Here is a 6,218-nt window from a genome sequence, read left to right as displayed (position 1 = left end):
CTGTCAGGGGTCTGTTATTCACTGTTTTAGACCTTACCAGTTGTACCTTTCATTTGGTACCTTCTGGGGTCTGTGTCTCCACTTGTTAGATTGAACCAGGCGTGTCGTTCGTTCAATACTTTCCTGGAGTCTATCATTCCTTGCCTTAGTCAGCAGTCCTCACTGCTGAGGCATATGTTATTCCCTGATGTCGTTTGCTTTCCTCGATAATCAAATTCAGTATTTTGATAATGATAACAATTTAGGGAAAACTACTTTTTACCACATAACACTGACCAGCCTTGGTAGAAGGCTGCTTTATTAAAGAAAATATAGGATTTTCTGGAAAGAACTCTAATACACAGAAATCATTTAAACTACTACTTTATAAAGTTATTTGAATAAATGTCACTAAATACTTATGAACTCACCAGAATTTGTAAAAATGCTGATACTCGCTTTTCAAATAACTTGTATTCTCAGGTTAGCATTAGACAGATACATCTCGGAGCTGTTGATGAAGATAGCTTAGTATCATGTTGTATCTATCCTATTACTTGTATTACTTTGAATTGTTGTAATGTAACCATGTAAAAATATTACTATTAATGAAATGTTTTGTTGTACTTTGATTACTATAATGCATGTGTTGTGATACTTGACATGACGTCATCCACCGCAGAACGGTTCCGTCGTTCCGATTTTGGGGTGTGACACAAAGGGGGGCGGGGAATTGTAAGATCCGGAATTTCAGGTATATTATTGTGTGTTTAATTATTGAGATTTATGAAGTGACTCGACGACTTGTGAGTCCAACTCGTCCAGTAGAGTCGAGTTGTCGGCGTAGGATTAATGAATGGACTCGACGCATCAGAGAGCCGACACGCCGAGTAGGTGCTGGGCAGAGAAATCCTAATTTCCTGGGGTTGAGGCCTATATAAGGGAACTTATGCCCGCATTTATGCCTCATCAGCTGCGTAACCCTTCTGTGTGAAACCCTAACCGAGTGTAGTGAGCTAAGAGAGTCTCCAAACTAAGCTTGAAGGATTTTAGTGCATCCTTAAGGAGGAAGAGGGGTTTATTTAGCAAGAAACAAGATGGAGATGTTGGGGTGCAGGCCATTTCGTCCAGAACTTCAAGAGGAAGGTAAAAAGCTTGAATCTTTCGCCTTTATTTGGTTAGATCTCATGAATGGAGAAGTTAGGGTTTTAATCACATATTATCCGGGACTTCGAGAATACTAAGTTATCTAGAGGTTGAAACCTCAGATCTAGACCTTGTGAGGTCCTTAGAGCCCAAAAGTCCCAACTTTATTGTCACACCCCCAAACCAGAACGGCGGAAACGTTCGGGGGCGGAGGACATCATATTCAATATCATAACAGTTTATAGAAAGGAAAGTACACACCACCATATATAAAGGTTTTTTAAAAAAAATGTTTACATCGTTGTATTCATTACACGTTCAAAAGATAAATGCATAAACATCTTTCAAAAGAAGTAAATAATGCCAGCGCGTTATTCACCAAAATTTGCTTTCCAAACCTACTTAACGATTCCCTGAGAATACAAGTTATTTCAAAGAAAAAGTGTCAACAATTAAGTTGGTGAGTTCATAAGTGATTTAGAAACATTGAATGCCATTCCAAAAGCGAGTGTATATCTTCCAAGAAAATCCCATATTTCCTTATAAAAGTGTGAAATGCATGAGAGTATTGGTAATAAAAAAAACGTAGATAGTTGAAACAAGAAAATCCCTTATTTTCTTAATAGTTGTTTGTTTAATGTTCAAGGCTAACATTTTGAAGCAACCCACATGCTTTAGAAAAGTTTTAAACATAGATTTATATAATAAACCTATTAGAAGTTTTCAGCTTGTTAGATAATGAATAACCGTAGTAACTACTTATTCATTATTCAAAAGTACTATAGTAGTTGTATATCCGATGAGTTTTATAACCATACTGAACATAATATGCCTGTAGCGACATTCTTCAGGCGTCGTAGCGTTATGACAAACTGTCACCCCAAAAGACGGACTGTAGCTAACAGCCAGGGTGCGGGATCATGACTTCCCGTATAGATCTATACACATTTGACACGTTCTCCGAACGGGAGACTCTGGTTATAGACAGGACTTGTAGCGATACCTTTTATCTAAAAGGCAGTGTTTGAAGATATACACGTCTCATGGATTCTCATCTAAGTCTGTATTAAAGTGATAGTTTTGTATGCAAAGTTTATCCTTTTTCACAATGTTTGACCAACATAAATCACAAGTTTTTAGAATATATGAAACGGTTTAACAACGAAAGATATTTTGGTGTTACTAAATACTTTGTATAAATCTATTGCATGCAAAGTATAGCAAGAGTTTTCGCAAAATAGAACTAAATCACAAGTGATTCATTTGATAGAAACGAGTAAATGAGATTTTTACGAAATACACGATAATAACGGTATGTTTACTTGTATTCCTCCCTTTAAAAGAGTATAAAAGCATTTAAAATGTATTTAAAGAGTGTTCGAAGGGGATATGAACTCACTTGATAGTTTGAAGATAGCGAGATGGAAAACCAGACAGAGTTTCGTCTCGGGAAACGGATTTTCCTTGGGATTCTTGGGAATCTCAAGAGTAAAATCGACCCTCGGGACTTGAGAAAAAAGACCAGAGCTTCGGGTTTGAACGGGCACGAAAAACGAGGCAAGGTTGTGAGAGAGAGGAGAGAAATGAGCATTTTTCTCGGAAGCCCTCGCATTCTATTTATAGGGCTGAACCGCCTCGGTACGCGGGGCGTACGCGTACGTCATGCATGACCGAAGCCTCGACTGCCTCGGCTTCGGACGGGACGGGTCGGTGGGGAGGCGGGTCGGATGGGACGGCGGGTCGGATGGGACAACGGGTCGGACGGGTCGGAAGCCTCGGATAGGGCGACGTGGACGTTCCGAGGCCAAGCCTCTCGGGTACACAGGGCGTACAGGGGTACGCAGCGCGTACCTCGGATGAGGACGCTGACTCCTCTTCGGATAAGGTCCGAATTTTGATTTAAATAAATATATAATTTATTTAATAAACTTCAAAGATTCATATCTTCTTCATACGAACTCCGTTTTCGATGGTCTTTACATCCACGCGTAGGTGAGACTATGCTCTACAACTTTCGTTTAGACTCCGTCGGCAGATTCCGAAATTATTTTTTTTTATTTATATTAAACTCATCGTGTTTAAGGAATTTCTTTGAAAATTCATAACTTCTTTATCTGATGTCGGTTTTTGCCAGACTTTTTACCGCTGAAATACCATTGTCGAGACCTTCGATTCTCGTTTAGGTCATTCCGGCCAAAAGTCGCTCGATCTCCGATTCGAGTTTTTAGCTGTCTACTGCTATATTCGGATCTTGGAAAAATCATAACTTCCTCATACGAAGTCAGATTTGGACATTCTTTTTGTGTACGCTCACGGTTTAATGTTATCTATAACTTTCATTTAGATACCTAAGGCTAAATGCTATCGTATTGAAACTTTGCGTTTTCCGTTTAATCGGTGTTGTCGGTTTTGTCGGAAATCTTAGAATGGTCATAACTTCTTCGTCATAACTCGGATTTTAGTGTTCTTTATATATTTGGAAACCTTAAGACGATATCTACTACATAGTGTACTCCAATCAGAGCTTTTGAATAATTCATTTATCGATGATATTCCTATTACATTCCAAAGAGGTTACAAGACTCGATTTATAATGCCCGGAAATAACGGGTTGTTACATTTATTCATCCATATGAGGAGTATGGTGTGAACACCTTATGAGAACATGTATCGGTAGTTTGGAGCAAAACTACCATACATGAGTGTAAAGATCGAAGCTTTACAAAACAATAGAGCCTTAGGATGGTAGATCTAGTGTTTGGAGTGATAGATCTGCCTTCAATCGTCCGAATGAGAAATCATATCGAAGGGACTCGTCGAGTCCATGGCCTGACTCGACAAGTCGGTGAGGGTTTGTCCCGATGAGCTTGATCTTGCGATAACTCGGCGAGTTGGGGGTCAACTCGACGAGTTGAGGTGGACTTTATTGAGACTTCTATGGAAATGAGGGGACTCGACGAGTCGCAATAGTGCACTCGACGAGTCGGGTTAAACATGGACTGTTGACTGGAGTTTGACTTATGTTGACTTTAGGATTTGGTCAACATGAGTAATGGAGATCATGGAGGGGTAAAATGGTCTTTTACACAATTCAAGAGTTAGAGAGAGAAGAATAACATTTGTTTAATTACAGTCGAGAATCGAGGATTAATTAGATATATTTACCCTATGTGTTAGGCGGTGGCTAGTTCGAGATTCGAGTTCGAGGATAATTGTTGGCTTGTTTGCAAGGTGAGTCTTCTCACTATACATTACCTACAGTGGTATTTATGTGGGACCAGAGGGTCGTATGTGCTTACATGAGTTATGCATTTGTCTATGTGATATATATGTTATATTATGTGTTTCTGAGACCGGATCGGAGGGTCCAACGAGCTGTGAGACCGGAGGGTCCTCACTGAGACCGGACCAGAGCGTTCAACGAACCATGGGACTAGAGGGTCCCACTGAGACACATGGACCGGAGGGTCTTACAGAGTTATAGTCTCGAGTGGCTAATGTGTTGTATGTGGTATTTTGGGGAACTCATTATGCTTCGTGCTTACCGTGTTATGTGTTATGTGTTTCAGGTTTTTCTTAGGATCACGGTAAGGGAGCAGCTTGATTGTACACACTAGTGAAAGAGTTATGTTTTGAGGATCCTTGATTACAATCAAACAATTATGTAGTTAAAATTTGTATATTAAATAAATAACATTTTGTGAAATCTGTTATGAGAATTATGTAATTTTAAATGAAAATTTACGGTGATACATTTTTTTTAACATTTACAGGAAGAACTTTATATTCGCGCCACTTTCTACCGTCCACTTACATTTAAAGATGGATACATTTTTAACATTTAATGACAAATTTTTCTTAAACATTTTAAATCAAATTTTTATGTGAACATCTAAAATAAAATGAATACATGTATACAACGTATATAATCTAATTATTTATAAGTAAATACATAATTTATATTTAATTTAGATATTACTAAAAATATTATATGTGTTTTAAAACAGCCAAACATGTGATGTTCGATTCAAATGAACGTGTCGGATGTACTAAGTGACGTAGCAAATAATGATTGTTTCCACCTGGTATCCTATGAAGTTTCGATTTAAGGATCTTCTCATGTTGACATCGAGATAAATTTGAATATTATATATTTAACAACCAAAATGAGAATATTATATGTGTAGCTAATGTGAATGAGGTTCCTGGTTTCCCACATGTTTAATTCTTTATGCTCTTACCAACAGCATCTTCAATCCAAGTTAATTTATAGCTTTTTGCTATTTGCTTGTTTGACAACTTAGTATTATTAAACACAATTAAACAAAGGTTTATCCAATCTAACTTTTTATCTTTGAGAATATTTCATTTTATCTATATAATTTTGTTTTAGTTGAAATAATATTTATTTTTTAATAAATAATTATTTATATTAGATGTTACAAATGTTTATATGTTATAACTACAATAAACTTTAAAACAAACCATTTTTAATAAAAATATAATGTGTTTAAAAAAACTTATTAAATAAATGGGTTTTAAGAAATAATTTATATACATATGGATCAATTAGTTAAACTTTTAAAAAAAACTATTTTGAGGTTAACCATTGGAGATGTAACTTAATTAGAGCTTAAAACTAATAGAATGGTGAGTTGACAATAACTTTAAGTTATCAGATAACTTAATCATTGGATATGCTTTAACAAACAACTACATAATTTTAAATCAAATAATACTTTTTGTAATTTTTATAAGCTAAATAGCGTCTTCATACATTGTAAGAGGTTTTGCTTCGACGTTAGGTCCTGTTTTAACATTTAATATTACGTTTCTTATTTTTAATTTTTAATTTTTTTTTTTATAGAAGCAAGAAGATAAATAATAACAAAAATAAAAGAATATTTATTTTTTCATATAACTAATATATATTCACAACCGAATAAAAGTAACTTCTTATTTTAATATATCAGATAGAGTGTTTTTCCACGCAACATGCGAAAAGTGTTGTTTTTATGTGTCTATTATTGTGTTTCACCATTTGGCAAAAAGATGTAAATACAATGCCATCATGGGTCAAAAGTGAAGAATAT

The sequence above is a fragment of the Lactuca sativa genome, chromosome 4 (assembly GCF_002870075.4).
Source record: "Lactuca sativa cultivar Salinas chromosome 4, Lsat_Salinas_v11, whole genome shotgun sequence".
NCBI classification, from domain to species: domain Eukaryota; kingdom Viridiplantae; phylum Streptophyta; class Magnoliopsida; order Asterales; family Asteraceae; genus Lactuca; species Lactuca sativa.
Note: the sequence above shows the minus strand (reverse complement) of the source record.